This window comes from Balaenoptera ricei, chromosome 16 (genome assembly GCF_028023285.1).
Source record: "Balaenoptera ricei isolate mBalRic1 chromosome 16, mBalRic1.hap2, whole genome shotgun sequence".
In the NCBI taxonomy this organism is placed as follows: Eukaryota; Metazoa; Chordata; class Mammalia; order Artiodactyla; family Balaenopteridae; genus Balaenoptera; species Balaenoptera ricei.
Genome location: NC_082654.1, coordinates 93,759,704 through 93,780,074, shown reverse-complemented (window position 1 = coordinate 93,780,074; position 20,371 = coordinate 93,759,704). Strand labels below are relative to the sequence as shown.

Here is a 20,371-nt window from a genome sequence, read left to right as displayed (position 1 = left end):
CCCCGGGCCCTGAAGCCTCCGGGGCCACGTCCCTGTGAGCGACGTGCGGGATCTGGGGCAGGGCGCCAAGCGCCGAACGGTTTGGTGGGTCCCGCCCGCCCTGGGCTGGGAGGTCGCCAACCCCTCCGCCACCCCCCCCCCGCCCCGGTACCCGAGGTCGCCCTTCCCCTGCCTGGGCGGGCGGCGGGGCCCTGCCGGGGCGGGCTGGCCGCCGGCATGGCGGTAAGGCGCAAGCGCCAGCGAAGCTGGGCCTCAAGAGGCACTCCGCGGGCCCCCTCTTGCGTCTACGGCCATACCACCCTGAACGCGCCCGATCTCGTCTGATCTCGGAAGCTAAGCAGGGTCGGGCCTGGTTAGTACTTGGATGGGAGACCGCCTGGGAATACCGGGTGCTGTAGGCTTTTTGCCTCCCGCTCCGCCTTCTCCTTTAGTCGCCCGCGGCCGAGGCCGCCGCCTCCGCCCCCGCCGGGCACCGCCGCAGGCCCCACCTCCTCCGGCCCCTCCCACCACAGCGCGCCAGAGGGGGCGCTCCCCGCCGGCCTGGCCGGCCAGGAGGCCAGAAGGCGGCCCTGGAAGGCAGCCGCACCCCAGCCGCTCCCGTGGTGGCTGGCCCGGACCCAGACTCCGCCGCAGGCCGGGGTGCCGGCCGTGCGGCCCGCGAGGCCCTCGACCTGCACTTGGCCGCGCCCACCAGAGCCCAGCCGCGCCGCAGCCAGCTGTCTGCCCGTGTGTCTCTCCGCAGCTCCCTCCGGGAAAAGCCCCCCCCCCCCGGCCGTTTCGCCTCGGCCGGGGGCGGGAGCGGGGGCGGGGGCCGTGGCCGCTTCCCCGGGCCTGCCGGCCACCAGGGGCGGGGTCCTGTGCTCGGCGGGCGGCGTGGGGGCAAGGGTGGCCTTGCTGGGGCTAAGGGGCCGTGCCCACTCAGTGGTGGCTCCCAGTGGCTTCGGGCCAGCTGCTGCCCGGCCGGAGGGCCGGCCCGGCCGCGGCCGGGCTGCGCCTAACTCCGCGTGGGCGGGCAGGGGGGGCTGCCCAAGGGACCGCGGCCGCCGTGCCCTGAAGCCTCCGGGGCCACGTCCCTGTGAGCGTCGAGCGGGATCTGCGGCGGGGCGCCAAGCGCCGACGGGCCTGGAGCGTCCCGCCCGCCCTGGGCTGCGAGGTCGCCCACCACTCCGCCACCCCCGGGTCCCCGAGGCCTCCTGTCGCCTGCCTGGGCGGGCGGCAGGGCCCTGCCGGAGAGGGCTGGCCGCCGGCATGGCGGTAAGGCGCAAGGGCCAGCGAAGCTGGGCCTCAAGAGGCACCCCGCGGGCCCCTCCTGCGTCTACGGCCATACCACCCTGAACGCGCCCGATCTCGTCTGATCTCGGAAGCTAAGCAGGGTCGGGCCTGGTTAGTACTTGGATGGGAGACCGCCTGGGAATACCGGGTGCTGTAGGCTTTTTGCCTCCCGCTCCGCCCTCTCCTTTAGTCGCCCGCCGCCTCCGCCCCCGCCGCCGGGCACCGCTGCAGGCCCCACCTACCTCCGACCCCTCCCACCACAGCGCGCCAGAGGGGGCGCTCTCCGCCTGCCTGGCCGGCCAGGCGGCCAGAAGGCGGCCCTGGAAGGCAGCCGCATCCCAGCCGCTCCCGGGGTGGCAGGCCCGGACCCAGACTCCGCCTCAGGCCCGGGTGCCGGCCGTCCGGCCCGCGAGCCCCTTGACCTGCACCTGGCCGCCCCCACTCGCGCCCAGCCCCGGCGCAGCCACCTGTCTGCCGGTGTGTCTCTCCACAGCTCCCTCCGGAAAAAGCTCCCCCCCGCCCCCCGCCGCCGTTTCGCCACGGCCGGGGGGCGGGAGCGGGGGCGGGGGCCGGGGCCGGTTCTCCGGGCCGGCCGGCCGCAAGGCGCCGGGTCCTGTGCTCGGCGGGTGGCGTGGGGGCAAGGGTGGCCTTGCTGGGGCTAAGGGGCCGTGGTGACTCAATGGTGGCTCCCAGTGGGTTAAGGGCCGACTGCCGTCGGGCAGGAGGGCCGGCCCGGGCTGCGGCTGGGCTGCGCCTAGCGCCGCGTGGGCGGGCAGCGGGGAGGCCCAAGGGCCCGCGGGCCCCGGGCCCTGAAGCCTCCGGGGCCACGTCCCTGTGAGCGACGTGCGGGATCTGGGGCGGGGCGCCAAGCGCCGAACGGTTTGGTGGGTCCCGCCCGCCCTGGGCTGGGAGGTCGCCAACCCCTCCGCCACCCCCCCCCCCGCCCCGGTACCCGAGGTAGCCCTTCCCCTGCCTGGGCGGGCGGCGGGGCCCTGCCGGGGCGGGCTGGCCGCCGGCATGGCGGTAAGGCGCAAGCGCCAGCGAAGCTGGGCCTCAAGAGGCACTCCGCGGGCCCCTCTTGCGTCTATGGCCATACCACCCTGAACGCGCCCGATCTCGTCTGATCTCGGAAGCTAAGCAGGGTCGGGCCTGGTTAGTACTTGGATGGGAGACCGCCTGGGAATACCGGGTGCTGTAGGCTTTTTGCCTCCCGCTCCGCCTTCTCCTTTAGTCGCCCGCGGCCGAGGCCGCCGCCTCCGCCCCCGCCGGGCACCGCCGCAGGCCCCACCTCCTCCGGCCCCTCCCACCACAGCGCGCCAGAGGGGGCGCTCCCCGCCGGCCTGGCCGGCCAGGAGGCCAGAAGGCGGCCCTGGAAGGCAGCCGCACCCCAGCCGCTCCCGTGGTGGCTGGCCCGGACCCAGACTCCGCCGCAGGCCGGGGTGCCGGCCGTGCGGCCCGCGAGGCCCTCGACCTGCACTTGGCCGCGCCCACCAGAGCCCAGCCGCGCCGCAGCCAGCTGTCTGCCCGTGTGTCTCTCCGCAGCTCCCTCCGGGAAAAGCCCCCCCCCCCGGCCGTTTCGCCTCGGCCGGGGGCGGGAGCGGGGGCGGGGGCCGTGGCCGCTTCCCCGGGCCTGCCGGCCACCAGGGGCGGGGTCCTGTGCTCGGCGGGCGGCGTGGGGGCAAGGGTGGCCTTGCTGGGGCTAAGGGGCCGTGCCCACTCAGTGGTGGCTCCCAGTGGCTTCGGGCCAGCTGCTGCCCGGCCGGAGGGCCGGCCCGGCCGCGGCCGGGCTGCGCCTAACTCCGCGTGGGCGGGCAGGGGGTGATGCCCAAGGGACCGCGGCCGCCGTGCCCTGAAGCCTCCGGGGCCACGTCCCTGTGAGCGTCGAGCGGGATCTGCGGCGGGGCGCCAAGCGCCGTCGGGCCTGGAGCATCCCGCCCGCCCTGGGCTGCGAGGTCGCCCACCACTCCGCCACCCCCGGGTCCCCGAGGCCTCCTGTCGCCTGCCTGGGCGGGCGGCAGGGCCCTGCCGGAGAGGGCTGGCCGCCGGCATGGCGGTAAGGCGCAAGCGCCAGCGAAGCTGGGCCTCAAGAGGCACTCCGCGGGCCCCTCTTGCGTCTACGGCCATACCACCCTGAACGCGCCCGATCTCGTCTGATCTCGGAAGCTAAGCAGGGTCGGGCCTGGTTAGTACTTGGATGGGAGACCGCCTGGGAATACCGGGTGCTGTAGGCTTTTTGCCTCCCGCTCCGCCCTCTCCTTTAGTCGCCCGCCGCCTCCGCCCCCGCCGCCGGGCACCGCTGCAGGCCCCACCTACCTCCGACCCCTCCCACCACAGCGCGCCAGAGGGGGCGCTCCCCGCCGGCCTGGCCGGCCAGGAGGCCAGAAGGCGGCCCTGGAAGGCAGCCGCACCCCAGCCGCTCCCGTGGTGGCTGGCCCGGACCCAGACTCCGCCGCAGGCCGGGGTGCCGGCCGTGCGGCCCGCGAGGCCCTCGACCTGCACTTGGCCGCGCCCACCAGAGCCCAGCCGCGCCGCAGCCAGCTGTCTGCCCGTGTGTCTCTCCGCAGCTCCCTCCGGGAAAAGCCCCCCCCCCCCGGCCGTTTCGCCTCGGCCGGGGGCGGGAGCGGGGGCGGGGGCCGTGGCCGCTTCCCCGGGCCTGCCGGCCACCAGGGGCGGGGTCCTGTGCTCGGCGGGCGGCGTGGGGGCAAGGGTGGCCTTGCTGGGGCTAAGGGGCCGTGCCCACTCAGTGGTGGCTCCCAGTGGCTTCGGGCCAGCTGCTGCCCGGCCGGAGGGCCGGCCCGGCCGCGGCCGGGCTGCGCCTAACTCCGCGTGGGCGGGCAGGGGGGGCTGCCCAAGGGACCGCGGCCGCCGTGCCCTGAAGCCTCCGGGGCCACGTCCCTGTGAGCGTCGAGCGGGATCTGCGGCGGGGCGCCAAGCGCCGACGGGCCTGGAGCGTCCCGCCCGCCCTGGGCTGCGAGGTCGCCCACCACTCCGCCACCCCCGGGTCCCCGAGGCCTCCTGTCGCCTGCCTGGGCGGGCGGCAGGGCCCTGCCGGAGAGGGCTGGCCGCCGGCATGGCGGTAAGGCGCAAGGGCCAGCGAAGCTGGGCCTCAAGAGGCACCCCGCGGGCCCCTCCTGCGTCTACGGCCATACCACCCTGAACGCGCCCGATCTCGTCTGATCTCGGAAGCTAAGCAGGGTCGGGCCTGGTTAGTACTTGGATGGGAGACCGCCTGGGAATACCGGGTGCTGTAGGCTTTTTGCCTCCCGCTCCGCCCTCTCCTTTAGTCGCCCGCCGCCTCCGCCCCCGCCGCCGGGCACCGCTGCAGGCCCCACCTACCTCCGACCCCTCCCACCACAGCGCGCCAGAGGGGGCGCTCTCCGCCTGCCTGGCCGGCCAGGCGGCCAGAAGGCGGCCCTGGAAGGCAGCCGCATCCCAGCCGCTCCCGGGGTGGCAGGCCCGGACCCAGACTCCGCCTCAGGCCCGGGTGCCGGCCGTCCGGCCCGCGAGCCCCTTGACCTGCACCTGGCCGCCCCCACTCGCGCCCAGCCCCGGCGCAGCCACCTGTCTGCCGGTGTGTCTCTCCACAGCTCCCTCCGGAAAAAGCTCCCCCCCGCCCCCCGCCGCCGTTTCGCCACGGCCGGGGGGCGGGAGCGGGGGCGGGGGCCGGGGCCGGTTCTCCGGGCCGGCCGGCCGCAAGGCGCCGGGTCCTGTGCTCGGCGGGTGGCGTGGGGGCAAGGGTGGCCTTGCTGGGGCTAAGGGGCCGTGGTGACTCAATGGTGGCTCCCAGTGGGTTAAGGGCCGACTGCCGTCGGGCAGGAGGGCCGGCCCGGGCTGCGGCTGGGCTGCGCCTAGCGCCGCGTGGGCGGGCAGCGGGGAGGCCCAAGGGCCCGCGGGCCCCGGGCCCTGAAGCCTCCGGGGCCACGTCCCTGTGAGCGACGTGCGGGATCTGGGGCAGGGCGCCAAGCGCCGAACGGTTTGGTGGGTCCCGCCCGCCCTGGGCTGGGAGGTCGCCAACCCCTCCGCCACCCCCACCCCCGCCCCGGTACCCGAGGTCGCCCTTCCCCTGCCTGGGCGGGCGGCGGGGCCCTGCCGGGGCGGGCTGGCCGCCGGCATGGCGGTAAGGCGCAAGCGCCAGCGAAGCTGGGCCTCAAGAGGCACCCCGCGGGCCCCTCCTGCGTCTACGGCCATACCACCCTGAACGCGCCCGATCTCCTCTGATCTCGGAAGCTAAGCAGGGTCGGGCCTGGTTAGTACTTGGATGGGAGACCGCCTGGGAATACCGGGTGCTGTAGGCTTTTTGCCTCCCGCTCCGCCTTCTCCTTTAGTCGCCCGCGGCCGAGGCCGCCGCCTCCGCCCCCGCCGGGCACCGCCGCAGGCCCCACCTCCTCCGGCCCCTCCCACCACAGCGCGCCAGAGGGGGCGCTCCCCGCCGGCCTGGCCGGCCAGGAGGCCAGAAGGCGGCCCTGGAAGGCAGCCGCACCCCAGCCGCTCCCGTGGTGGCTGGCCCGGACCCAGACTCCGCCGCAGGCCGGGGTGCCGGCCGTGCGGCCCGCGAGGCCCTCGACCTGCACTTGGCCGCGCCCACCAGAGCCCAGCCGCGCCGCAGCCAGCTGTCTGCCCGTGTGTCTCTCCGCAGCTCCCTCCGGGAAAAGCCCCCCCCCCCCCGGCCGTTTCGCCTCGGCCGGGGGCGGGAGCGGGGGCGGGGGCCGTGGCCGCTTCCCCGGGCCTGCCGGCCACCAGGGGCGGGGTCCTGTGCTCGGCGGGCGGCGTGGGGGCAAGGGTGGCCTTGCTGGGGCTAAGGGGCCGTGCCCACTCAGTGGTGGCTCCCAGTGGCTTCGGGCCAGCTGCTGCCCGGCCGGAGGGCCGGCCCGGCCGCGGCCGGGCTGCGCCTAACTCCGCGTGGGCGGGCAGGGGGGGCTGCCCAAGGGACCGCGGCCGCCGTGCCCTGAAGCCTCCGGGGCCACGTCCCTGTGAGCGTCGAGCGGGATCTGCGGCGGGGCGCCAAGCGCCGACGGGCCTGGAGCGTCCCGCCCGCCCTGGGCTGCGAGGTCGCCCACCACTCCGCCACCCCCGGGTCCCCGAGGCCTCCTGTCGCCTGCCTGGGCGGGCGGCAGGGCCCTGCCGGAGAGGGCTGGCCGCCGGCATGGCGGTAAGGCGCAAGGGCCAGCGAAGCTGGGCCTCAAGAGGCACCCCGCGGGCCCCTCCTGCGTCTACGGCCATACCACCCTGAACGCGCCCGATCTCGTCTGATCTCGGAAGCTAAGCAGGGTCGGGCCTGGTTAGTACTTGGATGGGAGACCGCCTGGGAATACCGGCTGCTGTAGGCTTTTTACCTCCCGCTTTACCTTCTATCCCCGCCGTTACTCCTTGCTGCCCAAACACCATGTTTTTTCCTCCCAAGTGCTTCCTCTCCCTCCCACTCTGCTTGTGTTGTTTCGTCCCCCTGCACTCCCCACCACCCAGCGGTAGTTCGCGCAATTTCGAGCACCTCCTATCTCTCCCACACTATGGTGATTGATTGCTGGAGATCCGTGTCCCCAGCAGTGGCCGGCGTTGGTAACAGCATGCATCGCAGACTTTGGACCTCGCATTCCCACCCACTCTTAGACTATACCCTTCCTGGGGGGCATTCGAGACCCGAACTGCGCCACAGGGCGTCACCGGCTTGAAGTCTTTATTTTTCGTCTAGAAAATAACTTTGCAGAAATGAGAGGAATATTTCAAGAGTTAGTATCTGATTCAGTAAACTTAGTAGGTGTAATGTCTTTGCTGCACATGTCTTTGTATCAGAGTAATAGACATTGCCGGCCCAGTTATTAGTGTTAGTCTACTTTGAGAATTATCTATAGCCTACCAATATCAAAAAGGGATGGGGATGGGGCTTCCCTGGTGGCCCAGTGGTTGAGAATCTGCCTGCCAATGCAGGGGACACAGGTACGAGCCCTGGTCTGGGAGGATCCCACATGCCGGGGAGCAACTAAGCCCATGAGCCACAACTTCTGAGCGCTTCTGGAGCCTGTGCTCCGCAGCAAGAGAGGCCGCGATAGTGAGAGGCCCGCGCACCGCGATGAAGAGTGGCCGCCGCTCGCCACAACTAGACAAAGACCCAACACAGCCAAAAATAAATAAATAAATAAATAAGTAAAATTAAGAAAAAATAAAATGGATGAAAAGACTTTGCAAATATTTGGAGTGCATCATGGGTATTTTCCTATGATTAGAAATGACAAATAAATTAGGCCTTGATTTACTAAACTCAGACCTTTCTCCTAATTATTCAAATTGTTTCAAAGGTCCTGTGCATTCTCTTGAGGCAGTTATTTTTATGGTGAAGAGCGCTAGATGGAAGAATCACGAAGGGCTCGTACTTGTATTTCCGAAGTGTTCTCCTAGGACCCTAGGATGCCGGAGAAAGTTGCAGGAGTGAATGGTCTAGTGCCTTGGGTATTGTGGACTTAGGTGGACGTAATACTCCATGAATCCCAGCCGTTTAGTAGCTGTGTGGCTTTTCAACAAGTTACTTCACTTGGAACCATTATATAAAACTTGTCTGCTTAGGTATAATGATACTGATTGTGAAAACAATGATTCTGTATTCTCTCACTTTATCCATGCCCTTTGCAATGTGATTTTACAGCTGCTCCTGTACAAAAAGGGAGAGGCAGAAATCTGTTCCCCTAAACTTTGGATTGAGGCTGACCTGATGTGCTCTGGCCAGAAGAATGCAGTAGGTATGACGCTGCCAGTTTCGAGCCTAGGCTCAAAATGTCTTGAATGTTCTGCTTTTTCTTTCAGAACCCTGCTTTCCATGAAAACAAGCCCATGTTAGCCTGCTGGAGGACACCCAGGTGCCCAGCTAGCAGCCGGCTCACCTACCAGAAGCAGAGCACCCTAGTCAACCAGCAGCAAACCACACATCCACTTCGGTTCCTGGCTGAAACCAAAAGCATGGCCTAGCTGAGCTAAACCCACACTGTTGAGCAGTTCAACCATGAGCTAGTTAAGTTTTGGGGTGATTTGCTATGCAACAATAGCTAATTAACATGCACACCCTTTGCAAGCAGGATGCCAGAATTCAAGAACTTGGTAATTACAAGTTTCCTGGCAAAGAGTAGGCACCCTATAAATACTGATTTTCTTTTCCCCTTATTTAAGGCTGGATCCCTTGAGTTATACACAAACACATGTACACTGGTGCTTAAATGCACACAGTACCCCACCGCACAGGGGGAAACAGAAAACCACAGCCTGACCACTAGGGCCCAAGGTCAAACTGAAAAATAAGAGGTTTGTCTTTAATCTATTCCCTCCAAATCTAAACTCTGGAGGCCCAGCGGTTGACACATCTGAAGACACAAGTTCCCTCCCCCTGGGGCCCCACCTTCCTTTCACTGATCTCTGGAAAGGGGGAATGGGCCCATGCCAAGAAGCAGCTGCGAAGCAGTGGTCTACTTTTGGAAACTTGCTGCTTGCACCCCTCTGCTTCCTCTCGGGGCACTGTCTGTCCCCACCTTGGGCCTGAGGAGAGATGCTGGTTTAATTTTCAAATAAGATACACTCACTTTAGCAGCATGCTATGAGTGACATTGTTTTGCCAGGGGCTGCGGAGGCAATGTGAAGACACTGTCCTCGTCCTCAAGTCCTTTATGTATAGAGAGCTTCTCAGGGATTGGCTGCAGGTCCTTATATTTCTTTTTTTTTTTTTTATAGCTTCTATTTTTCTAGAGTGATTAAAGAACAAGGCCATGATGGACTTCGAAGTGCTCAGAAACCACAGGATTTTTTTTTTTCCTGTGGCTGACGAGCATTTTTAAGTTTCTAGTATCAGAAATACCAATTGCAGGCCACGGCTGGGAAAAAGAACATGAGGAACTGAGTCTGGAATCAAACTGCTCCTAATTTTGATAAGCATGTGCATTTACCAAAAAGGGACATGACTACCAACAACTCTGATAAGTTCCCCGGACTTAGGCCACACCAGGGATCCGACTGTAATACAATCCCCTGTGCTGTCACAGATGTTCAAATGGGTCTTGAGCATGTTGAATCCAGGGCAAAGAGGGCTACAAAGTTGTGAAGCGAGGAAACTTCACACTCTCTAGTGAAAGCAAGCATGATGGCCAAGGGTAACTGACTCAAGGCAACTTCTTTTCCTTTCCAGTAAACAACATTTACAGGGAGAGAAGCCCAACCTCAAGATAAGATTGTTTTGGTGGCGGCTCAGGACTATGACTGAGTTCAAGAGGAATAAAGGAGATGAAATCCACATTTTAATTGTAAACAAATTATGTCACTGAAAAAATTACAGACCCTTAAATCCACTGCAGTAATTTGAAATGTAAGGAAATTTGGCATGAGTCACTTATGCATTTCTTTTCTCCTGCCCCCTTTAAAAAAAATCTAAAGCTCCTAAGTACATAGATACTCTTGAGGAAAAACAAACCAAAAACTCCAGTTGACATCAATGTGAAATTTTTTAATTGAAAAATTAGAGTTTTTTTCATTTTCTGTTTTGTCTGTATGGCTAACTTTAAAGAAGCCAAAGATATAGAATTCTACATCTCAGATAGTGCACTTTCGTTAAAAAATCTGAATGTCAAAAGCTTTATTTCTTCAATTATTAATCAACAGGGATTGCAATTTGCCCATTCTGTGCAGAATACACCTCCAGGAACGGTGGGGAAATCGAAAAGAAATGACAAATACTGTTCCTATGAGATGCTGAGTCCCGTGACAGCAGGGACAGGGTGATATTGTATCTCTAGTTCATGGCACAGTGTGTCACACTGCAGGCACTTAAGAGGTTGTCGACTGAATAAACGAGTACTTCCAGCAGGCCTGCGGGCCATACACAGGCCCTCCCTGAAGTCCCGCGTGGTGTACACACAGATGCTGCCTGCACACTGACCTCCTTCCTGAGCATTAGCTGTCACCCCGCTCCCAGTCCTGGCTCCCTGCTGCTGAGGGGACATCCAGGCCTCGAAGGCCAGTGACTCGAGATATTGGAGGTTTATGACCTGTTGGTCCTATCTCATCACCCTCTCTCCTCCCCTCAGACTCTGGACCCAAGTATGTGCACCTTGTCTCCTGCCTTTCACTGTTCACAGATGTGCTAATTCTGCTTCAGGCAGCTCTCCTCTTTCCTCTCAGTGATTTTTGTCCCCTTCCTTCAGTAAAAAACCCTTCTTCTACTCTCTGCCTCATTCACGTTCACTTGGGAACCCAAGTTCACCCCAGAGCTTGGTATTCCCATTCCTGTAAGTCCTGGCCTGCAACGAGAATCAGGGCCGTCCACCTCCAGAGATCGCAAGAGTAGTGGAAAGCCCTTTAGGAGCTCCAGAGTCATCTTTCTTTCTCATTTCCTTCTAATTATTTTTTCTCAAGTACCAGCATTCAAAATAAAAAAAATTTAATGTTATTATGATAGCCATAAGAAGGAATGAAGTACTGACACATACAACTTGGGTGACCTTGAAGACATTATGGTGAGTGAAAGAAGCCAGTCATAAAAGTCCACATATTGCATGATTCCATTTATGTGAAATGTCCGGTACAGGGGAATCTATAGAGACAAAAGTAGCTTAGTGGTTGCTCAGGACTGGGGGAGAGGGAGGGGGTGGGGGAAATAGGAGGGTGATAGCTAAAGGTTTCTTTCTGAGGTGATAAAACTGTTCTAAAATTGACTCTGGTAATGGTTGTACATACATGTGAGTGTATGAAAATCACTGCTTTTAGCAGTGCCTCACCTATTATAGGTGTTCCATATTATATCAATATATATAGTTATTATATTATTATATACATACAATATTATAGCAATTGCTCCTTTCTCTGTGAATGCATGTTATTTCATCAAGTGCATTATGGATGAATAGTTCTCAAACTATAGTAATATCTTGAGTTACACAGACCTTTGGGAAATGCCTCATTCTAGATATTTGAAGTTTCTGGATAGCTAAGATTTAAATTTTTACGTACCAATGTGTTTCTAAACACATTTTAAAATTTAAACAACCTAAAAGAATGAGCTTTATAAAACAATTTCAGCGGTTTCCAAATTCCTTTCTAAACTTACGAATATACGACACACCTTTAATCAGACTGTGCAAACTATTTTGTGTTCTCTTAAAATACTCCTTCATTTACATACTTCCATGTATTGACACAGCCCACAGAGTGACCATTTTTAATGTGTTTGTGTGCTTTGTGGATTTCCATACCAGTCACAGGAAGAACAGCTGAGGAAAGAAATGAAGGAATCTGGCTCTGAGCCCTCGCCAGAACTTCTGGGATCCCAAGTCCTTGCACAGGGTGGATCATATATTCTACCGGGGCCGTTAACTTTTTCCACTGCAGCTGCTGGTGCCAGTTTCCACCCTGCCTGCTACTGCAGGACAGTTGTGATCTTGTCCGCCAACACCAGCCCATTTGTGGTGGCTGCCCGGCTCTGTGCTGGAAAGGATTGTGAGGCCAAGTTCAGGCTCATCAGGAGGGAGGCCTCTGATTTACTACCAGCGTCTGCATTGGCTCCATTTCCAAGTACTGCCTTCCTTCCCCGCTGCTCCCAGTCATATTGAGATGACATTAAATGACTCCAGGGTGGCGCTCGAGTTCCAGCGAACAGGACCTCAGCGAGCTTCCCGGTCGGACAGCTCAATCTTGTCACCTTTGTTGCACATATCCGATTACAATATATTTGCAAGCACAGACATTTATAGGTACTGTGTTTGTGTTCTGGACTTGCACCCTGACCCAGGAATTAATTTATGTAAAAGAATATATTTTTTGGAGGAGTCGATCATTAACTTCCCTGTTTCTGTTATTTCTAATTTTATTGCATTATGACCCAGAAATGTGATGTGTAAAATTTTTGTCCTTCTCACTAAATATATCCTCCTGTTTTCAGAATATGACCAAAGGTAAATTTGTTTGCAAGGCTGTTGGCTCAGTTTTTTAAAAAATTCATTTTGTTACCACAATCTTTTGGGTTTCTACATACAGGTCAGTTATGTTTTCTTTTGGGTGCTTTAAAACAAAACAAAACAAAACATTTCAGGCCCTTCATTCTCTCTTAGGCTTTCTCCCTAGATTCTATGATCTAATACCTGTTTTGTCAGTTAAGACTGCTTTCAGCTCTATATACTAACAGTCCCTCTAAGGGCCTGACCGAGGTGTGGGCTCTGCCGCCAGCCGGGTCCAGAGGGAAGATTTACCGAAGCCCGAAGGTGGGGCGGGGTTGGCGGGGGGCGGGGGGGGGGTAAGGTGGCATTCAGAAGGCAAGTTCCAGGTCCCCAGGTACCAGGTACCGTATTTATATTTTAGGCAGTGTTTTTAACGTTTCAGGTACCCATCGGGGTGCTTCCGTGTGCGCTCCCGAAAGGCCTAAGGAACCGCCGAGCCCCGTGCTCTGGCCACACTGATGACGCCCGCCGGGCGGGGAGCTGGAGGAGTGGGCGGAGCGGCGGGGCGGGCGGAACAGCAGCTGAGCTAGCCGAGCCCCAGGTACCCCGGGCAGTCCTGCGCGGGCAGCCGGAGGCACAGGCCCCTTGGTGGCCCGCGAGAAATCCAGTCTCACCACCAGCATCTCGTGGAGACGTACCTGTCTGCAGGGTGAATCCAACCATCCTGGGCACGCCGGCCGCGCTAGGACTCTGCCGGCGGGAGGTGCTGGCAAACAACACCCACTCTCCCCGGCGCTGCAGGACCACCCTCGGCCCACACCCAGGGGCAGGGCGGGAGGCGGGGCCCTCGCCATGCATTCTGGGAGCTGTAGTCTCTTTGGCGCTGCAGCCGAGGCTTGCTGGGCTGCAGGACTACAATTCCCAAGATGCATAGGGCGTGGGGGTGGGGCGGTGCCCGACCCTGGCGCACACTGACGGGCGGGGCTGTTGGAAGCCCCCCTGCTTGCGGTCTCTGGTCCTTCCTCAGTACCCCGTGAAGTGAGTCTCGGGGAGGAAAGTGAGGGGCGAAGCCGGCGGTAGGGAGTTAGGAGGGTGTAAAGGCTGCGACGTGCAGCCGCCGGCCCGCCCCGTGCAGGCCGAAATCAGGTTTTCGCCTTTGCCCGGCATCAGGTCTTGGCCCGCGCCCCTTCCCGCCACCGCCCCCATCCACAGCTTCGTTCTTTCTCCCGTCCGTGTGCCCAGTCCAGACCCAGGAAACTACTTTTTTATTTTCTAAACTGTTTATGGGAACTGGTTTGATATCTGAGAAACTTTACATTTTACTCGCTTCTCTTTTCCACCAGCTAAAGTGCACCGTTTTGGGGAGAAATTCGTCGTAGTGGCTCTGCTTGAAAGCACAACTTGAAGAGCGGTTGGGGGGACGTGGACTGTGGCTTCGTGAAAATATCACCCACACCGAGCGCCATTTGCGGAGATTTGGAAGTAGAGGCGTTTGATTTGCCCAGGGTGTGCTGAGAGAGATGAGTCTCCCCAATTCCCAAGCAAGTATCTAGTAGGCCGTTGTCACCAACCCATTTAAGTGGCGTGGTCTCCAAAAATATCAACCTAAAGATGATAATGGTTTAAGCTTTTTTTTTTTTTTTTTAACGCTTTAAAATGACCTGCTTAACCTTAACTCAGGCCTGACTGGCCATTTTCTCAGAGACACAGGTGATGACCCCGCTTCTTAGGAGCAGGCTGGTGTTCCCACTTTGGGAGAATGGTTTTCAAGGTGTGGAGGGCTTAGCAGCATTTGAAACCCATCAAGTGTAAAGTCTCTGGGTGGAAAGCTCATCAGAGACAGCAGTTAGGGGTGTGTACCTTAACTTCTCCATTCTGACCTGTTGAATTTTTCTGTCTAGAAATGGAAATATCCGGGAGCACGTCTCCTTCCATGTAATCTCTTAGTAACTGATGTCTCTAAATTCTTTATGCTGTAAGGGACAGTTCTTTTGATCCGGCATAGCACCAGGATAGACAAATCTAGGGATATTCAGTTGTACATATTTCCTTAAAAATTAATTAGAGTAGTGAAAGGAACAGGACATACAGTTCAGGCATACCTCATTTTACTGTTTATTGCTTTACTGTGCTTTGCAGATACTGTGTTTTTTACAGATTGAAGGTTTGTGGCAACTCTTGTCAGATGATGGTTAGAATTTTTTAGCAATAAAGTAGTTTTTATTTAAAATATTGTCCTTTTTTAAGACAATGCTATTGCACACTTCATAGACTACTGTATAGTGTAAATATAACTTATACACACTGGAAAACCAAAAAATCCATGTTGCTCGCCTTATTACAACATTGGCTTTATTACTGTGGTTTGGAAGAGAACCAGCGATATCTTGGAGGTCTGCCTGCATATTGCTTGTTTACAGAAGATGAAATGCAAGCAAGACCTTCCCATTAAAAATTGTCTGCTCATTCTCTTTGCTGTACTGTACAGAAACCAAAAACTTGACTTGTGAAATTTCTCTTTTCCTGAGATTAGTAAGTTAATTTAGGAGTTTTAAGAGTTTTATTGAAACCTGTGGAGGAATAGTTAGCAGTTTTCATGATGTTATTTCATCCCTGAAAACCTGGGTGTTGATCTACATGAAAATGGGGCCTTGTTTATATTACACATTCCAAAAGGTTTCATTTCTGATCCCTGAATGTGGGATACTATCAAAAGAACTAAAAGACCTGGTCATGGAAACTGGACTCTATTACTTTGTGAAGAGTTATCTCTTCATGAGTTAATTACACACAAAGTCATCAGCACTTCCTTCCCACTCATTAATTTATTCAGTCATTTATTTTCACCGGTATGGACTCATCGATATTTATTTTATACCTTGAGTTATAATCCAATACTGCTTTCTCTCATTACTCAAAGTGTTCTAGCTTTGGCCATTGGGAGCTCATTCGGTTGGCTCCTGTGCGTCTTTGGGATAACCCTCTCAATGTTGTATGGGCTTTGTTGTTGTTATTTGTTTGTTTCAGTTTGGTTTGGGTTTTTTGGTTTGTCCTCTGGTTTTGTTTTTAGCATTTCCTTATATCTGGCAAGACGAGATGCAATGGGTCCATCCTGCCTATTTCCTGCCTTAGTCCTGGAATCAACAGGACCTTGGTTCCTTTGATTGGAGAATGGCATTAAAAAACCAAGCTCTGGGTATTGGGTGAGCTCATTGATACTGAGATGGGCCGACTGTTTTGTTTTTCTGTTTTTACTAGACTTTTTTGTTTAGCTAGTCTTTTTTTTTTTAATTGAAGTATAGTTGATTTACAATGTTGTTAATTTCTGCTGTACAGCAAAGTGACTGTTAACATATTAACATGTTTTTTTATATTCTTTTCCTTTATGGTTTATCTCAGGACGCTGAATATAGTTCCCTGTGCTATACAGTCAGACCTTGTTGTCCGGCCAACTGATTTTTAACACCATGGTCATTCTGTGCTCTGACATAAAGTTTCACTCCACTGTGCTCTGACATAAAGTTTCCACTCCAAGCACACTGTTCTCTTTGTATTTCCTTGTGTTGAACGTAGCTTTCCTGTCCACATCTTTCTCACCTCATTCCCAGCCCATCAAATGCCCCTGTGGGTTGTCATCTCCTGCATGGTTCCCTTGGCCAAGAGCCACCTCTCTATTTCTTGATCTCCCAGAGCACGTGTCACTCCAGTGGGGTGTTTAGGTTCAGAGCTTTTCTGCACACATCTTCCTTCTCCTCCTACATTCTAAGTCTAGAGGGCAGATCAGATTCTCCAATCGCCCACTCTCCTCAGGTTCCTAGTGGAGTGACTCTGCTCTCATATCTTGGGGCTGATTTGGAACTTGAAGATACATCACTACCCTGGGGAGACCCGTCGTGGGGGATTGAAAAAGCGTCCAGATGCTCTATTCTTTCTCTCTCGAACTGATGTAGACCACCAGCCGAAGCAGGGAGTCAGGAGGTATTTTTGTTTCTCTTATATGTATATTCTCAGTATGTTTCTCTTATAATCTGTAAAAATGCATGTCAGATGAGAGGAAATGATGTAATAGGGAACAATTTAGGAGGTATCAGTTGAAGTTAGAAGTAAGATTTATTGCCATAAATTCTTTTGAATAATCTGGTGTTGATTAGTTTTTTCCAACTATCTCTGCCAGTTAATAACTATGTTAAACAATTTTCCATCTCAAATTAAAATAAAAATCTGATATAAAAGACGGGTTTTAGAAGGCTGAGTTGAGGAATTTATGTGACTGGGGAAATGGACTTTTAGATCTTCAAGGAACAAGTGTCAAGAGGTTTCTAGGGCAGGAAAAAAAGACCTACAAATTCCTGAGGCAGCTTTCTCAGGTTTAGAGCAAGGGAAACAGTAACTCGGCAACCCACCCAAAAAGCTACACTGAAGGAGTTAAGGCTGTGCTCAGATTCTTTCAGCATAACCTGCATGCCCTTGGGGACCACTGAGAGCATATTCAGAATCTAGATTAGGGGAAAATGTCTCTCTTCTGGGTGCAAAGTTATTTCTGTACTCATCCTAACACAAACAATTTAGCAGGAAGCCAGTGTGACCCACCCATTTCCGCAGAGAAGACTGGAGGCCAAAGATGATTATGTTCTTTTTTTTAATTTTTTAAAATTTATTTATTTATTTTATTTCTGGCTGCATTGGGTCTTCGTTGCTGTGTGCGGGTTTTCTCTAGTTGTGGCGAGCAGGGGCTAATCTTTATTGTGGTGCATGGGCCTCTCATTACGGTGGCTTCTCTTGTGGAGCACAGGATCTAGGTGTCTTGCAGGCTCAGTAGTTGTGGCTCATGGGCTCTAGAGCGCAGGCTCAGTAGTTGTGGTGCACGGGCTTAGTTGCTCCATGGCATGTGGGATCTTTCTGGACCGGGGCTCGAACCCGTGTCCCCTGCATTGGCAGGCGGATTCTTAACCACTGAGCCACCAGGGAAGCCCCAAAGATTATTATTTTCATCCCTTATAATTGGAGAAAGGTTTGTCTTGTTTTCCTGTCACCCAGGATTGAGGTTTTCCTCCCCCTTTGGGAGTGGCACCTCTAGACCCAGAGTGCTTCTCACCAGAAAGCTCCCTCCCAAGTCCCTTCCTTCTGTAATGTTTGTTGACCTTCTGGTTTATACTCAGTACAGTTACTTGTGGAGGTTTGTGAAAACAGAAGGAATCAGTGTCACAATTTTTCCCTTTGAGGAGAAGGTGTTTAAGAAGGGCTCTGCCTACTTTGGCCTCATTCACTCCTGGACAAACTATTACAGGCGAAGGAGCTGGATGAACATGCGGGATGGGATGGAATCTGGTCGGTGGGGACCCTGGCCCTGAGGAGAGAAGCCACCTGGGAACCTGCTGGTCTGGGGGCTCCTGTCCCCCATCTTTCACTCCCACACTCCCTGGGCCCCCATGTGCCAGTTTGGGAAGGTGTTGCTCGTAGGACACTGGCTGTCTTTGAGTAGAGCTTGACAGGAGCCGTTTCCTCTAATGATGAATGGAAAGCTCTTCTCCAGAAAATGCACTGCTTTATGGAAACAATTATTTTCTTGCATATAACTAGCCCTGGGCCCCATTTATGGAATAGCAGCTCATTCCTTGCTTCTGTGGTGTGACTCTCCTTACTGTAGCACAGGGGAGACTCGTGGAAAAGGTGACTGGGGCGGGATTGACTTTTTTCTCTTTTAACATCCATGTCAGGAGGCCAGAGGAGCAGTGAGCAGCAAGCTGAATGGAAAGAACTGCCGAAACCCACCATAATCACCTGAACGCCATCAGCAGAGGAAAGATACTAGGAATCTGGGCTCTCTGTTAGCATCTGTGCTCTTGCTGAGGCGAACACAGGAACGGAAACCAAGGATATTCCTGCAGACTTTCCTTGTATAACTCAACTAATGAGGAAAGTTGGAGTCCTCTCCTTCCCAAGAACTCTCATTTCAGATAACAGCTGGCAGGCTTTGAGGCAGTATGTTTGCTAAATCTGTGACTCTCTTGGCTCTGAGGCTGTGCTGCCTGGTGCAGTCTCCTGGCTAAGAGACCCAGGTGCAACTTGGAGGGCTTGAGAATGTAGGGCAGTCTCTTGAATCTATAAGCAGCCAGAATTTGCCCTGGTTCTCCAGCAGGCCTCAATCTCTTTGTTCCTTAAGACTAGTTGTGGGCATATAATACCTTCTGAACTTCCAAAACTTTCTCAACTGCTAAACATTGCCCCTGTTTCATTTTGAATCCATGCTAAAGTTCTCAGTGTAAAAGTACCAGTCAAGGGAGTTCCCTGGCAGTCCAGTGGTTAGGACTCCCTGCTTCCACTGCCAGGGGCCTGGGCTTGATCCCTGGTCAGGAAACTAAGATCTCACAGTCCACGCAGTGCGGCCAAATAAAAACGGGGGGAAAAACCCAACTATCATCCTTATTTAAAAAAAAAGATTACCAGTCAATATATTTGATTTCAGCACAGACTAGGTGCTCAGAGAAGCTCTCATTTTATATACATTCCATCAGTTAATGCCCACTAAAGACGCTTGAAGCAGGTGTTACTCATATTTTGCAGATAAGATTATAAAAATTAAGTCATCTTCCTGAGACCATGTTGCTAAGTAAGCAGTGAAACCAAAATTACCAGTTAAGTCTGATTCCAGAGCTGGAGATTTTAGTCATCAAGGCATGCCACCTCTCACAAATTCCCTTATTCATGTTTTATTACCAAAATGAGATTAGGAATATGGAAAGGAATTGTTTCAGTTATCCATTGTTATCCATTTGGGGGATTAAAAAACACCCCAAAACCTAGTGGCCTAAAAACAATTTATTATTTCTTCTGACACTGCCAGCTGATCACGAGGCCCTTCTGTTTCACATAGTAGTGGGTTGGTTGGAGGTTCCTAAATGGCCTCACCCCTATCGCCACTGGGGCTGGTCACTGACTTGGAGGTCACTGGGGCTATTGACCCAAGGTCTTACTTCTCTCCTATGTGGGCTGCTCTGCATGGCTACTTGGGCTTCCTCAGAGCTTGATGATGGGGTTCTAAGGAACAATCCAGGAAGACAAACCCCATTGGGATCATGCCTATCAAGCCCCACCTCCATTGGAATGTATTTCCTAATGGCTCAGTGGCCAAAGTTCGTCTTGTGGCGAACTGTGGGAGACTCTACAAGAACATAAATCTCGGGGTGGGGGTGCGGTTCATTGGGGGCCACCAAAGTCATAGTCTCTCATGGGCATTCTGTGATAATATTTTGTTTGGCTGAGAAGCTTCCTTCCTTTTCTCTCAAGCTAATAGCAAATATCAATCAGAATTTCGTATTTTGTTTCCAGCCCTTTGCATGTAAGTTTATACCAGAAACGTTAGTGATGTTCAGGCTGTTGAGCTAATCCATAATAGGCTTGTAAACTTTTTCTTTTTTTGAATTTTTAATTTAATTTATTTTTTATACAGCACGTTCTTATTAGTCATCCATTTTATACACATCAGTGTATACATGCCAATCCCAATCTCCCAATTCATCCCACCACCACCCCCACCAGCCGCTGCTTTCCCCCCTTGGTGTCCATATGTTTCTTCTCTACATCTGTGTCTCAATTTCTGCCCTGCAAACCGGTTCATATGTACCATTTTCCTAGGTTCCACATATATGCGTTAATATACGATATTTGTTTTCCTCGTTCTGACTTATTTCACTCTGCATGACAGTCTCTAGATCCATCCACATCTCAATAAATAACCCAATTTCGTTCCTTTTTATGGCTGAGTAGTATTCCATTGTATATATGTAACACATCTTCTTTATCCATTCATCTGTCGATGGGCATTTAGGTTGCTTCCATGACCTGGCTATTGTAAATAGTGCTACAATGAACATTGGGGTGCATGTGTCTTTTTGAATTATGGTTTTCTCTGGGTATATGCCCAGTAGTGGGATTGCTGGATCATATGGTAATTTTATTTTTAGTTTTTTAGGAACCTTCATACTGTTCTCCATAGTGGCTGCGTCAATTTACATTCCCACCAAGAGTGTAAGAGGATTCCCTTTTCTCCACACCCTCTCCAGCATTTGTTGTTTGTAGATTTTCTGATGATGCCCATTCCAACTGGTGTGAGGTGATACCTCATTGTAGTTTTGATTTGCACTTCTCTAATAATTAATGATGTTGAGCAGCTGTTCATGTGCTTCTTGGCCATCTGT

The 20,371-nt window shown here is 55.0% G+C and overlaps 7 non-coding genes across 7 annotated transcripts; all 7 read left to right on the top strand.

The window, feature by feature from the left end:
- Positions 1-282: 282 nt before the first annotated feature.
- LOC132351279 (5S ribosomal RNA) lies at positions 283-401 on the top strand. Its single transcript, XR_009498220.1, has one exon. It is a non-coding gene; the product is annotated as a 5S ribosomal RNA (ribosomal RNA).
- A 912-nt stretch (positions 402-1,313) lies between these two features.
- Positions 1,314-1,432, top strand: LOC132351267 (5S ribosomal RNA). The gene has a single exon (XR_009498209.1). It is a non-coding gene; the product is annotated as a 5S ribosomal RNA (ribosomal RNA).
- Positions 1,433-2,354: 922 nt separating this feature from the next.
- LOC132351248 (5S ribosomal RNA) lies at positions 2,355-2,473 on the top strand. Its single transcript, XR_009498191.1, has one exon. It is a non-coding gene; the product is annotated as a 5S ribosomal RNA (ribosomal RNA).
- A 911-nt stretch (positions 2,474-3,384) lies between these two features.
- Positions 3,385-3,503, top strand: LOC132351255 (5S ribosomal RNA). The gene has a single exon (XR_009498198.1). It is a non-coding gene; the product is annotated as a 5S ribosomal RNA (ribosomal RNA).
- A 904-nt stretch (positions 3,504-4,407) lies between these two features.
- On the top strand, positions 4,408-4,526 carry LOC132351244 (5S ribosomal RNA). The gene has a single exon (XR_009498187.1). It is a non-coding gene; the product is annotated as a 5S ribosomal RNA (ribosomal RNA).
- A 922-nt stretch (positions 4,527-5,448) lies between these two features.
- Positions 5,449-5,567, top strand: LOC132351302 (5S ribosomal RNA). The gene has a single exon (XR_009498244.1). It is a non-coding gene; the product is annotated as a 5S ribosomal RNA (ribosomal RNA).
- A 913-nt stretch (positions 5,568-6,480) lies between these two features.
- Positions 6,481-6,599, top strand: LOC132351321 (5S ribosomal RNA). The gene has a single exon (XR_009498264.1). It is a non-coding gene; the product is annotated as a 5S ribosomal RNA (ribosomal RNA).
- Positions 6,600-20,371: the final 13,772 nt, after the last annotated feature.